This window comes from Papio anubis, unplaced genomic scaffold (genome assembly GCF_008728515.1).
Source record: "Papio anubis isolate 15944 unplaced genomic scaffold, Panubis1.0 scaffold35, whole genome shotgun sequence".
NCBI lineage: Eukaryota > Metazoa > Chordata > Mammalia > Primates > Cercopithecidae > Papio > Papio anubis.
This window is the reverse complement of record NW_022163640.1, coordinates 158,109-172,843: the sequence shown is the minus strand read 5'-3', so window position 1 is coordinate 172,843 and position 14,735 is coordinate 158,109. Positions and strand designations below refer to the sequence as shown.

The following is a 14,735-nucleotide window of genomic DNA, read 5'->3' as shown; positions in this document are numbered from 1 at the left end:
GAAGACTTAACTAAAAATAACACCACTATCACCAAGTGATGCTATGGTTGACCAATACTCCAGGATTTGAAAAAAAAATTCCCCAAATGGTACAAATTCCCCAAATGCTACAAATTCCCTGGGAACTGGAAGCTTTTCCTCTCCTTAAGGTGAAAGTCTGCTTCTCCTCTTGGTGTTTCGCCATTAAAAAAAGAAAGTATTTAGCAAACAACTAGCAGATCCATCAAAAGGTTAGGATTCTTTTATTTTAGTGCTCTTTCTTAATGGGCAAAAATTGATTGATTAGTTCACCTGGAATGTTCTTAGCCTTAGGGCAGAAAAAGAGCTTTGTATGCATTAGTGAACTGGATTTATAAAGAAAAAAAAGTCCACATTCAAGAATACAGAGAACTTCAAAAACAGAAGAAAATAGAAACAAGAAAAACAGGGTCTGGAAGCATATTAAAATTCTTGTATTCATTAAAAATCAAATGACTGTGTTTTTAGTTGTATTGAGTTATCATATGTGTACTGGATCTTTGCCTTAGCTCCAAATGTACTCGTATTATCTCTAAATCCATTTGGATAGTTTATACAGTGAACCCTGGAATCACCTTTGTTTCTCCAAACTCCATCTACTTTTTGAGGAAAAAAAAAGCTTAAGGCAGATCTTTCCCCATTAGATCTCCAACCTCTCTGTTGCTCCCTTCCCCCACTTGTTGGCGAAACTACTTTCTGGAAGAGGCTTTTCTTAGGCGAAGTTTGTTTACCTTTCAGACAAGACAAGGGGTGAAACAGAGGAGCAGCGACCTCCTTGCCATTGGTTAGAATGAAGTGAGGGGAGCTACCAGAACGCAGAGGTATTAATCTCCTGTTACTCTGATGTTACCTCAGACCCTCGTCTACTATTTATTTGGCTATACTCCCAGCACAGTGATTTACATCTTGGAGGAAGTGGTATTTAAATGTGTGTGCATGAGATTCTGTTGGGGAGTTTGTTAACAATGCAGATTCCTGAGCTCTAGCCTGCTCTATGAAATCTGCGTCCCTAGAGGATTAGCACCCAGGAATGTTCATCGATAAGCTTTTCCAGCGAGTATGATTTGGTAGGTGGTCTCACGACCACATTTTTGGAAACAGACTTAGGATGACATGAAAAGTGACGTCAGGCTGTGCTAAGTGCCAAGCCTTGAGTGGAAAGGTGTTTTAAGTCGCTATCTTATCTCAGAGTACATACTCAATAAATATTTAAATTTGAGAAACCAGTATTTAATATATAAGTAAAATCTGTTTATTATTTGCTATTGTTTATCGTTTCCACACAGATATCTGATCTGCCTTAAGCATTATTTGCCTTGGTGATCTGTCAATTACTGAAAAAGGGAGAAAGCTTAGGTGATATAAACTCTAATTAATGTGGCCCTCATATACTGTTTAAGTAAGTAATAGAATCCTTACCACTTATAGCTGGAAAGACTTTTTAAAAATGTAGCCCAAGCTTTTTAATTTTTTCAGGTGCAGACGCTTTAATGCAGAGAGATGAACTAATGTAGGAATTATTTTGTACAGGGGGGTGATCTGTAATATTAATGGGCTATTTTAACCATCAGCTTGAATAATTCAAAGGTGTCTGCTTAATTTTTGTGCTTTCCCAGCTCAGATGAAAATATCCACAAAGAGAACTATGTAAGTAAATACAAATAATCCTAATCAATCATGTACCGTCTTGGATTCCCTAGAACCAAAACACTGAAATGGACACATGACATCCTGCTGGTCCTAATTTTCCACCAATTCATGAAACACTTCATGCTTTGCTTGGGACAGCATGAACCTTTCAACCTCCAATTATATTAATATTTTGAAGGCACTGAAGTGCCCAAATATGTGACATGAAGTCCTTGAGTGTGGAATGGCCTTTTCCAATAGACACACAGTTTGCATAAATGGAAGTGAACACAATATTATCACCCCTTGAGATTTCCTGGTTTTCGAACAAAGAGGTGGTGATGCTGGATGCTTTACAGTATAATCTCCTTTTAGAGATTCTTAGTGCACAACATTATAAATTCAGAGTTATTTTGAAATAAAGAAAAATGTTACCTTTATTTCATCCATCATTTAAAAAAGTTATTTACCCTAGGAAACACTGAACAGAGTGATCATTTTTAAACTTAGTTTTTAAATTTAATTTTATTTTTTGACACATTATAATTGCATACAATTATGGGGGTACACAGTGATGTTATTTTATATATTATATATTTTATATATATATATACACACACACACACACACACGAATGATGTGGAATGATTGAAACAAGCTAATTTCATATCCATCAACTTAAATAGTTATCATTTATTCCTGCTGTCTAACTGCAACTTTCTGCCCTTTGACCGACATCTTTCTCGTTCCCCAAACTCCCCACCCCCAGCCTCCAGTAATTACTAATCTACTCTCTGCTTCTATGTGTTTTATTATTTTAGACTCCATATATAAGTAAGAACATGTAATTGTTCTCCTTACATTCTTGGTCTGTTTCACTTAACATAACGTCCTCTAGGTTCACTCATGTTGCCTCAAAAAACAGATTTTCTTCATTATTAAGGCTGTGTAGTATTCCATTGTGTATATATTTCCCTTTTTCTTTATCCATTCATCCCTGGGTTGATACTTAAGTTATTTCCACATCTTGGACACTGTAAATAATGCTGTAATGAACATGAGAGTGTAGCTATCTCTTCAAAATACTAATTTTAAGTCCTAGACTACCTACCCAGTAGTGGAATTGCTGGACCATATTGTTGTTCTGCTTTTAGTTTTTTGAGGAATCTCCACACAGTTTTCCATAATGGCTGTACTCATTTACATTTTCACCAGCAGTGTACAAAGATTTTCTTTTCTCCCATCCTTACCAATATTTGTTATCTTGCATCGTTTTTTTAATAATAGCCATTATGACAGGTGGGAAGTAATAATCTCATCATTTCCCTAATGATTACTGATGTTGAGCATTTTTTCATCTATCTGTTGCCCATTTTTAAATTGAGTTATTTATTTTTTTGCTATTGAGTTTTTGAGTTCTTACATATTTTGGATATTAACCCCTTCTCAGAGGTATTGCTTGCAAATATTTTCTCTTAACCTGTAGGTTTTCTCTTCACTCTGTTGTTTTCTTGCTATGGAGATTTTTAGTCTGATGTAATGCCTTTTGTCTATTTTTTGTTTTGTTTCTTGAGCTTTTTGGGTCAAATTAAAAAAATAACTGCCCAAACCAATGTTGCATAGTTTTCTTCTCCTATGTTTTCTTCTAGTTAGTTTTACAGTTTCAGAACTTACATTTGAGCCCTCAAACCATTTTGATTTTATTTTTGTATGTAGAGAGAGATATGGGTCTAATTTCATTCTTCTGCATGTGGATATCCAGTTTTCCCAACACTCTTTATTAAAGTCACTGTCCCTTACCGATTGTGTTCTTGGCACTTTTGTTAAAAATTAATAGATCATTGATGTGTGAGTTCATTTCTGGGTTCACTATTCTGTTCTATTGGTTGTGTCTATTTTTATGCCAGTATGATGTTATTCTATGTACTATAGCTTTGTAATATAGTTTAAAGTCAAATAGTGTGATGCCTCCAGCTTTGTTTTTCCTGCTCAAGATTGCTTTGGTTATTTGGTGTCTTTGCAATACCATCTAAATTTTAAGATTTTATTTTCTATTTCTGTGAAAAAATGGCATTGCAATATTTATAGGAATTGCTTCAAATCTGTATACTGCTTTGAGTAGTATGCACATTTTGGCAATATTAATTTTTCCAAGGCATGCAGACAGAATATATTTCCATGTATTTGTGTCTTCTCCAATTTCTTTTATCAATGTTTTATAGTTTTCATTGTAGAGATCTTTCACCTCTTTGGTTAAATGTATTCCTAGGTATTTTAGTTTTTGTAGCTATTGTGAATAAAATTTTTAAATTTCTGTTGTGGATAATTTGTTGTTAGTGTATAGAAATACTACTGCTTTTTGTTTGTTGATTTTGTATCCTGCAACTTTACTGTATTTGTTTTTCAGTTCCAACAGTTTTTTTTTTGATAGGGTGTTTAGGGTTTTCTATACATAGGATCATGTCAGCAAACAGCAACAATTTCACCACTTTCTTTCTTACTTAGATGCCTTTTATTTCTTTCTCTTGCTCAATTACTCTGGCAAGGACCTCTAATATTATATTATATTGAATAGAAGTGGTTAAAGTGGGCATCTTTGTGTTGTTCCTGATCTTCAGAATTATATGCCCATAAATTGGATAACTAGAAGAAATGGGCAAACCATAGACACATACAATTTACCAACACTGAATCAAGAAAAAATTTAAAATCTAAAAATATGAATAATAAGGAGATGGAATCAATAATAAAATTTTCTCCCGTCAAAGAAAAGCCCAGGACTTGATGACTTCATGGGTGAATTCTAACAAACATTTAAAGAATAACTAATACCAATTTTTCTCAAGTGTTCCCTAAAAATTAAAGAAAAAGGAGTACTTTGGAACTCTTTTCATGAGGCCAGCATTACTCTGATACCAAAGCCAGACAAGGACATTACAATAAAAGAAAATTACAGGCCAATATCCCTGATGAATATCGATTCAAAACATCCTTAACAACAACAAGAATACTAGTAAACTGAATTCAACAGCATATTTAAAGTATGATTCACCATGATCAAGTAGAATTTATCCTAGGGATGCAAGGATGGTTCAACATATGTGAATCTATAGATGTGAAATATCATATTAGCAAAATGAAGGACAAAAACCATATGCTCATCTCGTCAGATGCAGAAAAAGCATTTGATGAAAAATTCAACCTGCTTTCATAATAAAAACTCTCAACAAACTAGGTATGGAAGGAATGTACCTCAATACAATAAAGGCCATATATAACAACCCTACAGCTGACATTAACCTCAATGGTGAAAAGTTGATTTTTTAAATAAATGTGATTTTTGTCTCTTTTTTACTGGACCATCATTTGATTCCTACTGGCAAAGCCCAAAACTTTGCAATGAAGATCACAGGGTCTTTCAACATCTGGAACCTATCTTTCTTCTCAATTAGCCCCTCACCTGGATATCTCCCAGATTCCAGCAAAACTGAACACTGCTTCCAGGATCCACCACACCACTTCAGCCTCCATGCCTTTACATGTACCATTACCCTTGCTTGGAATGCCTGTGTTCAAACTCCTCTACAAACAAATACACACATATTCTCAGACACCATTCTTCCAACCTTTTCACCTGACAAACATCTGCTCCTCCTTCAAAATCTACTCCAAACACTATTTCTGTGGGGCCTTTCTCAATCTTCCCAAACTTGGTTACTTCCTTCCTTGTGCTCCCATTTTGGTTATTTCTAACTATTCTAGAATACTCTTCAAACTATAAATTATACTTTTCTTTGTAAAGGTCCACCTCCCTCATTAGAGTGGGAGCTTCTTGGAAGCGGGTACTGCCACTTACTTAATAAACATTCAATGCCTACTCTGTTCTGGGAAGTTCATATCCTGAAGTATAGGCCCTCGAACAGTGAGTGTGAGTATCTGATAGGTACCCAATAATGGCTGATTTAGCATAAATAACTGAATGTCTCCTGCAAATTCTCTCAGTGATATAATGATTGTCATGAACTACCTGCTTACAATTTACCTGCAGGTGTCCCTGAGAAACACACATGGAGGTGACTTAGTTGTTAGTAAGGTGATGGGTATGCTAATTTCAGAAATAAGAAATCATTTTCAGAATAACTACTGGCCTTTAAAGAGCAAAAAGAAAAGGAAACAAAGGAAAAGGAGAAGGACAAGAAAACCAACCAAACCTGGGACCAGGGCAAAAGAAATGAACTTTCTCTTCTTAAAGCAAGAAATTTGTTTGTACCTAGGGAAGATGAGAATAATGAGTTCTATAGTAGTGATTTCAGTTCTGTAGATAAACAAATATTATCTTTCATAGTGTTTAAGCCTTGATAGCATCTGCCCCTCTTGCTGCACAGGAGATGGGAATTATGTTGTCTATGCACTGATGAATTAAAACTACCTCAGGCATTGTCAACTGTGATGACACTTGATACGGTTTGGATCTGTGTCCCCACCCAAATTTCATGTGAAATTGTAATCCCCAATGTTGGAGATGGGGTTCTGGCAGGAGGTGACTGGCTCATGAAGGTGGATCCTTCATGAATGGTTTAGCAACATCCACTTGGTGGTATTCTTGTGACAAGGGTTCTCATGCGATCTGCTTGTTTAAGTGTGTAGCACCGCACCCCCCTATTTCTTGCTTCCACTCCAGCCATGTGATGCGCCTATTCCCCCTTCCGCCATGATTATAAGTTTCCTGAGGCCTCCTCTGAAGTGGAACAGATGTTGGCATCATGCTTCCTGTACATCCTGTGGAATAATGAGCCAATTAAACCTCTTTTCTTTATAAATTACCCAGTCTCAGGTATTTCTTTATAGCAATGTAAAAACAGACTAACATACTACTTCACCCTGGAATCATCTTCTTCAAATTTTTAAAGAAGGGAGAATGTCTTGGTGTTTGAAGCTTTTTTTTTTTTTTCCTGATTATTTAAGTCTTTCCAGGCAATTGTCCAAACCCAAGGACTTTAGTTTAAAGTCTTCATTTTTAGAAATTTTCATGTAATTCTCTGTTTGGATTGATGGTATAGTTTTTTTTTTTTTTTTTTTGAGATGGAGTTTCGCTCTGTTGCCCAGGCTGGAGTGCAGTGGTGCAATCTCTGCTCACTGCAAGCTCTGCCCCCCGGGTTCACGCCATTCTCCTGCCTCAGCCTCCCGAGTAGCTGGGACTACAGGCACCCGCCCAGCAGCTGGCTGATTTTTTTGTATTTTCAGTAGAGACGGGGTTTCACCGTGTTAGCCAGGATGGTCTCAATCTCCTGACCTTGTGATCCACCCACCTCGGCCTCCCAAAGTGCTGGGATTACAGGTGTGAGCCACCACGCCCAGCCAGATCTTTTTTTGACTAATCATGAGACAAAAAGTAATGAATGCTTCTGAAATTCCAGACCAAGTTAGAGTCAAGGACACTTCACAGAGAAGAGTGGTACTGCTGTGGCTCTCAGGAAGAGATGAAAAGGCACATCTGTCTTTGTAAGATCTGTACTGTGCCAAGACCTAGCTTTGTTTATTCCATTAGTGAATGCGTTCTGGAAGGTTATGTTCATTATGGCACTTTGTCACTAATCTGATAAGAAAAACAATTAACGTGATTGCCAACATTGTTACTTTTCATAATGAACAAAGCAATATATATGCAGTTATGATGAATAATCATTGGATGCCATGTATTATGGACTACAGTTAGAATTCATTTGTCAATTACAGAGCTACTACACAATGCAAATAAAAATTCCACAATCTTTTCATAATTTTCATGAAGGGCCCTTCTAGATGCAAATTTTTATTTATGCAATTTTCATAGGATGCAATTTGACATGGTCTCCGTCTCTAAACCAAGGGGTTTGTTGTAAACACTCTATTTAGCTTGCAAATACAGTTAAATGACTAATCACAGAAACTCACTCCATGATCATTGACAAAAATGGCCACACCTAACACAACTGAAGTTAACACTGAGGAAAATGGGTCTGCCTCTCACCCACACCCAGGCAATCAATCACAGCAAAATGAACTAAATATGACTGTTTTCTAGGATGAGATACAATTAATTTGTGCAGTCTGAGTCAGAAAAATTCATATGTTAGGTACTGTTTTCCCACATTAAATACAGTAGTATGCTACAAAGGGAAACGTGGAAGGACTGGTTCACAAAGACAGAGTAAGGCATTCTCTAAGTATGTTTAGATGAGATGTTTGAACTATTTTTCACATTTTTCTTCCCTGCTCTTGTGGCCTACGAAATATGAAGACATTGATTTTAATGAAATGTACTTATGAAACAGTGATCATATTTTCCCAGCTTCCATTACGTTGATTTCAGAAATAACATCTAGTTCGCTGACTGCTGGAGACCTAGATTAGGGCTGGAAAACTCAGGAAATGTCAACAAGAATGCCACTGACAGCAGGAAACAACCGCTCCCCCAGGATTTCACTCTCATTCCCCTTTCCAAAATTTATCATTTAACAATGACAGATGTTGGGGTCTTGTGGTGTATGTTATCGTAGTTAGCTCTCTCCCCCATTCTTCACTGTGGCTCTTTCCAAACATCACTCTCCCCAAGCTCTCTCTCCTACCACACTTCTTTCTTACCAGTGTCAGCACATAACTTTGCTTCTTCAGACACAGAGACACTAGATGCCAGTACATGAGAATTCTCTCAACATCCTGAAGCTGCTGTACCCACTCCCATATGTCACTCTCCATCCACACATTTGCTGTGTCTCTATCCATCCTCATCTGCTTCTCTCCTGATACAATGAAACAGGTGTTTTTCCTGCAGTCTCGGGCTTAAACCACTAATTAAATTCTGGAGCCTATCCTCTCATAGCCCCTCTCTCACTGTGTAACTTTTGAGGTTAGGTCAATGGAGTCTTGTTCCTTCCACTTGGGTCTCCTGGAACACTTGCCCTGGGGGAAGCTAGCTGCCACGTAAAAAAGTCCAACACACCTGGTCACGTGGAAAGGCTGCAAGAAGCAAGAGAACAATGTCCAGCCAGGCCCCAGGAGTTCCTATCATCCACGACGAAGCACCTGTCATATGGAGAAGCCTCTGGACACATAGCCCCATAGAACCTTCAATTGTGCTACTGGGTTGGATGTTTGTGTTCCTCCAAATTTAATGTTGAAACTGAATCCCCAATCCAACAATATTAAGAGACGGGGCCTTCAGGAGATAAGTAGGTTATGAGAGCTCCATGTCATGAATGGGGTTAGTGCCCTGATATAGTAAAAGAACAAGAGGGAGTCTGTTAGTCGCTTTTGCCCTTGCTTTCCTCCCACCTCACGAGGATGCAGCAACACAGTGCCATTTATGAAGCAGGGAGAAAGTCCTCACCTGCACCTGTTGGTACCTTGACCTTGAACTTCTCTACATCTACAACTGTGAGAAATAAATTTCTATTGCTTATGGATTACCCGGCCTAAGGGCTTTTGTTATAGCACCAGGAATGGACTAAGAATTTAAATCCAGCCCAAGTCAAGATCTGACTGCAATTGTATGAGAGATTCTGTACTAGTCCCCTAGGGATTCCATATCAAGTACCACAAACTGGGTGGCTCACAAAGAAGAAATTTATTTCCTCACAGTTTCTGAGGTGAGAAGTCCGAAATCAAGGTGTTGGCAGGGCCACGCTCCCTCTGAAGTCTGGGTAGAATCCTTCCTTTGCCTTTTCCTAGTTTCTGGTGGTGGCCATCGATCCTTGGTATTCCTTGGACTACAGTGGCATCGGTCTGAGCTCTGCCTCTGTCATCACATGGCATTCTTTCTATGTGTCTCCTTCCTCTTCTTACCAGGATGCCAGTCATATGGTATTTACAGCCCATCATACTCCATTATGACTTCACATTAGATAATTCTATCTACAAAGATCCTATTTCTTTTTTATGTATTAATTTATTATTTATTTTTTATTATACTTTAAGTTCTAGGGTACATGTGCACAACTTGCAGGTTTGATACGTAGGCATGCATGTGCCAAGTTGGTTTGCTGCACTCATCAACTCATCATTTACATTAGGTATTTCTCCTAAAGCTATCCCTTCCCCAGCCCCCCACTCCCTGACAGGCCCTGGTGTGTGATGTTCCCTGCCCTGCGTCCAAGTGATCTCATTTTTCAACTCCCGCCTATGAGTGAAAACATGTGGTGTTTGGTGTTCTGTCCTTGTGATAGTTTGCTGAGAATGATGGTTTCCAGCTTCATCCATGTCCCTGAAAAGGACATGAACTCATCCTTTTTTATGGCTGCATAGTATTCCATGGCATATATGTGCCACATTTTCTTAATCCAGTCTATCATTGATGGATATTTGGGTTGGTTCCAAGTCTTTGCTATTGTGAATAGTGCTGTAATAAACATACATGTGCATGTGTACAGAGACCCTATTTCTAAATAAGGCCAAATTCTGAGGCAACGGGGGTTAGGACTTCAACATATCTTTTGGAGGAAAACAATTCAGCCCAAAACAGACCCCAATCTACAACCATCTAACTGAACCCAATCAACCCATGAAACTCTAAAAGATAATAATAAATGGAGGTTTTAAGCCACTAAGTTTTAGGGTGGATTGTCCCATAGCTATAGATAACCAAAACGCCTTTCTTTACTCAAATCTACTCAACCTACTACAGTCTGGCTTTTGCCAACATACTCTACTGACACTACTCTCGTTAGGCCACCAGTGACTGTCTTGGTGTTCAATCCAGTGGATGAGTTGCTGTTCTACAGGGATCCCTCTACCTCTGTGCCTTCCTAAAGTCCACTGAAATGACCAAGGAAATATGTATGCAAGAATAAATTCACTAAATCCCTACAAAGCAAAGAAGGTGGACATCAGCAGACCGGAAACTTGGAGTATTTTTTAAAGATGGAAAGTGGGTAGGATTGGATGGAAAGAGGAAGAGAAACATGGTCAAGGAGCCCATGGCTCAGCAGGCCAAGGAGAGGACCACTGGGAGGGCAAGCACTTGCTTTGTCAGTAGGGTCCACACTCAGAGTCAGCAGGGGCTGGAGCAGGATCAGGAGGCTCTGCCAGAGTCAGAGCCAGGCTCTCTGGTTCTGCCCCATCTCCCTGACCATGCAGAGCGTGGGGGAGACATGCCCCCTTACCTACATTTGTTAGAAAAAAATAGCACCATATCTGGGAAGAAACATGAAAGTATTTCCTATCCATGTACCCCTTCTTGCCACCACAATGGAGGTGGTATGGTGGGAGTGGTGCCCTCTGCTGTCTAGCCATGCACACACCCTGAAGGAAGCCTGCTGGGAGGTGACCCTCATGTGACTCAGCCGGCATATCCACTCATGGTTTAACCACTCACAGTGGAGGGCTGCTTAGAACATGAAACACCTTTCATTTAGTGTTTCTCAACCTCAGTACTATTGACACTTGGTGCTGGATAATCCTTATTGTGGGGGTCTGTTCTGTGCACCGTAGGATGTTTAGCAACATCCTTAGCTTCTACCCATTAGATGCCATTAGCATGCACCCTCCCCACCGTGACAGATGTGGCAACCAAAAACGTCTCCAGGTATTGCCAAGTGTGCCCCTGGCAAAGAAACTGCCCCTGATTGCGAACCACTGCTTTTCATTCATGACTGACAAACCCTCTCTTTGGCTCTTTGCTTATTACTAAGGCACTACAAAACTCAGTCCTCTAGGAAATACTAGTCATGTCTACATGTAACTGCCTTCTAAACCCCTACTCCCACTCTCTAAATTCTTCCAGGGACTTTACTTTTTCCTTCACAGACGGAGCCACAATGGAGACTCACACTTTGAGACAACATCCAGATGGCTGGTCTTCAAACTGCAATTGCAAATGCCTGCAAGGGAGGCTCTCTGTAGCTCAAATTCGTGATTTGTGGTTTCAGGTATATCCAGTTCTTGTGCTAATTCAAAACTTTTCTCTGAGTAGTGACTCTTTTTGTACAGAGTCTGAGGAGCACGGCTTACAAAAGAGGAAAGGCAGGAGCGGGCAGCTGAAAGGCTAATACCAGGGATTCAACTTTGCTGAAGTCAGTCTAATCTACTCTCTAAAGGATAGAGGTAGAACAGGCTAAAATTCTGCCCCCTAGACAAATGGCCTTGCTGGAGTTTCACTGAAGTTAATTACCCCTCTGAAAAGGCAATGTCTCTGCAGAGGAAGGATAGTGGGGCAGGAAATCTTGGAGAGTGAGAGGACAGACATGACTGGGGTCATGGCTGGAGTCCTTTGTGGGATCCTTTGGGCTGGCCAACTCTCATTAGAGGGACTAGGAGTGTATATGGGATAGGGCGTGGGAGGGAGCCAGAGAGAAGAGGCCCTTTCTGCTCAGTCTTTTTATGAGTGTCAGGGGAATTTCTTCATTAGTTAGGCATCCAGTTATCTTTCCTCCGTGTTTTCCTATAGAAGTAGCTGCACACATGCAACTTCTCAGCTACTCTTTTCAGAGAGATGGCAACTGTCTGAATAAACCAATGTTCCCATCTCAACTCTCATTTAGCTACAACAGTGAGCTCACCTGACAATGCAAATGGAGAAAGGGGAGGAGATTCAGGCATTCTAGTATTTACTGAAATCCAAAATGTCAAAGTGACATCTCAATAAAAAAGAAAGAAAGAAAGGAAGAAAGAAAAAGGAAAAAATGTTTTTATTGCTCCAGCAATCAGTAAACTGTAGCCCTGATACCTGTTTTTATAAATAGAGTTTTACTGGAACACCACTATATTCATATAGTCTATGGCTGCTTACAAAGACAAGGTAGATTAGCTGTGATAAAGAAAGTATGGCCCTCACAGCTTACAATATTGACTAGGTTGTTCTTTAGAGAAAACGTTTGCCAGCCCTGGCTTCGGATCACTGAAGGCAGAATTTATTTTGCACCATATGTAGTGGACTTGTTTTTCTTATCTGTGCTATAGCTAACCCTAAAGAAACTGTAAAGGTTTCAACAAAAGACTGACAGTTGTAGAAGATATGTATAGATTCAGGGCTTCTTTATTTTCCAACGAATCATGCTCTTCAGAGAGGTCTGAAATGCTGTGGGACCAGAGACTAGTTTGGACCCTCCAGTCAGCAGAAATGTAAGATGGAGCCACGGCACACAAGACAAGGGACTATCTGAATGGAAGAAGTGTAGAGGAGGTGATGAGACCACTTTGAAACCCAGGACAGAGCCATGACGGGTGGGGTGAGGTAGGGCAGAGGGGGCCTTGCATGGCCCTCCTGCACTCCCAGCCAGCCTGCCTCCTTCAGCTTTGCTCCTCCCATGCCGGGGAAGCTCCTCCAGCCCCAGGAAGAGGCTTCCTCCAGTGGGTTGGGCCCATCAATGAATGCTGAAGCTCCTTCTTCCCGTCCGCTGCTCCTATACTACAATAACTCTTCTCTCTCTTTCCCCAAACCCAGACTCCCTGGAGACTTCAGCCTCTAGCCTACCCTTTGGCAGCCTTCCCAGCCCACTGGAAACCCCCTGGGGAGAAGAGAGCTGAAGACAAACACAGGAAGGTCTTGTAAAAAAAAAAAAAAAAAAAAAAATGTCAAATTTCATTTTGAAAATCTTACCTTACATTTAAAAACAGTTCTAGCAAAAAATAAGTAGCAAAACAGTTTTTTTTTTTTTTTTTTACAGATGGACGGCTGCAGGGTGGGGTCGGGGGTGGAACTTGTGAATACGTTCTACAGGATTTTTCCTCGAAGACAATTCATTTAATTCCACAAATCACTGTTACTATGAGCCAGCTGTTGGGGCTTGAGGGGCACTTTACTCATAGAACTCCATTGTAAAATGCTGTTGGTTTCCCAAAGTAAAATCTTCTGTATACAATGATAGGATATGAGACCATTTGGATAATGTAACCACCATTTATTTGCATTTTTGTAATACATCATAGCAAACAAAGCACTATGAAAGAGAGGACCATATTTGGTCTTTCTAGTCAATCTAAGAAGTAGATAAAAAGTTACAGCTCTGTAAAAATAAGTTAATTAAGGCTCACTGAAGTTAGCTGCCTTGCCCAACCAAGACTGCCCTACAGTACAAAAAAGACATGAAGCAAGACCACGATTTCTGAGTTCTTGGCATTTTCCCTGGCATCCTTGATGTATCTTCTAAATTACAGTGCTGGCTGTCATCTTCCAATAGGCCCCTATCACCTCTTGTAGGAAGTCCCTAAATTCCACTGCCCGCGAAGCACTGTTTGTACACTAAATAAGGGATACATCACGAAAACACATCTAAGAGGCCATCATAAATAGCATGTAATGGAACTCATTTAAAAGGCACTTTTTGTCATTTTTATACATAATAAATATTAAAAGTATCTATTATTATTTAAGTGTAGAAAGACTTGCTCATTTTAAAAGGCTGAGAAACAGCAAATTAACGGGTTTATTGAAGTGAGTATTACAGAATTTGAAGGAACCATAGTGGTCTTGGGTACGAATGTAACCCCGAACAAATGGTCCCCCCCCCCCCCCCGTCCCATCCCTCCTTTAAAAAGCCAGTTAATCATAATAACTCTTTGGAGAGAGGCTGTGTGTCTGCGCCTGATGGTTAGGGCTGCAGGCTGGCGCCAGACAAATCTGAGCAAGTTTCTAAACTTTTCTCAACGCGAGCTTTGGCATATATAAAGCAGTACTTGCTTATGGGGTTGCTGTAGGAATTGAAAAGGATAATGCATTTTAAAAAATTACTTAGCCCAGTGCATAGCACATAGTAAATGAGGGAACATTTTTTGTTATTGTTATCAATAATATTATTGACATAAATAATGTGTTTGGCCTTGCCCCCAGATCAGTCAGTACTCTCCTAATTTCTGTGAAAAGATGCTGCTTGGCTGAGCTATTGGAGGCCTGCAGAAACTTGTTATGGAAAAGGTGGCCTGTCTTTCTCTTATTTCTTGCTACACAGTGTCCTTGCCTCTATTAAGCTAGCACCAAGCCCCAGGCAATATTACCTTTTCAAGATGAGGATAGGCTCCCACATTGGGGCTGTCAGAGAGAATTTGGGACATGAGAGCCGTTTAAATAAATCAGACCTGACAAATCTGATTTACAGATTAAAATAATGTTGTGA

The 14,735-nt window shown here is 39.7% G+C and overlaps 1 long non-coding RNA gene across 1 annotated transcript; it reads left to right on the top strand.

Moving 5' to 3' along the window:
- Positions 1-797: 797 nt before the first annotated feature.
- Positions 798-13,162, top strand: LOC116273087. Its single transcript, XR_004181571.1, has 3 exons — positions 798-839; positions 11,408-11,552; positions 13,067-13,162. It is a non-coding gene; the product is annotated as an uncharacterized LOC116273087 (long non-coding RNA).
- Positions 13,163-14,735: the final 1,573 nt, after the last annotated feature.